Genomic DNA, 622 nt, shown 5'->3' with positions numbered 1-622 from the left:
CTTTGTGAATATGACTTTGTGAATATGTGTATGTATGTATATACCTGTACGATACGAATTACAAGTATTTTATGCACTGATTAAATAACATCAGTCTTTGTTTCACTGTAAATAAAAAAAAATCATACAACGTTTAACGTCATTAGTATACCTAATCCAAATCTCAACCTACATACAACCCCATCAAAGAAAAAAAAAACATTAAAAAACCAGCAGCCATAATGACAACAACAGCAATTATAACACTAGATGAAACAACGAACGTCGCTGCCGATTACCTTCGGCATTTCCTAATGTGTTATTGGCACTTTAGCAACACAAACTCGACAATACGGCTCTCCTTCTGTCGTATCAGAGCCAGGTTGTATCACATCAGCGTCATATCAGCTTATTTTGTGCCCCTAATTTTTCTTCCTGTCCCCTCAGCGTGAATTCATGCCAGTTCGAATCCCTGTTCAGCGTCAACCTGTTTTTCTGTTTTTTTTCTCTCTCTTTTTTTTAAGTTGCATTCGTGTTAACAGGACCGTGACAGTGAAACAACGCCCATCGGTTCAGTCAATATAATCATTATTGTTCTTATATTCGTGATGTGGACTGATTGCACATGGAAATTGCAAGGAGA

General features: G+C 37.0%; 1 protein-coding gene across 1 annotated transcript in view; it reads left to right on the top strand.

Moving 5' to 3' along the window:
• The window catches only part of LOC119590717 (visual pigment-like receptor peropsin), a 38,587-nt gene that overhangs the window by 34,565 nt on the left and 3,400 nt on the right, over positions 1-622 (top strand). The window lies entirely within an intron of this gene.

This window comes from Penaeus monodon, chromosome 27 (assembly GCF_015228065.2).
Source record: "Penaeus monodon isolate SGIC_2016 chromosome 27, NSTDA_Pmon_1, whole genome shotgun sequence".
Taxonomy (NCBI): domain Eukaryota; kingdom Metazoa; phylum Arthropoda; class Malacostraca; order Decapoda; family Penaeidae; genus Penaeus; species Penaeus monodon.
This window is presented reverse-complemented; position numbering and strand designations above follow the sequence as displayed.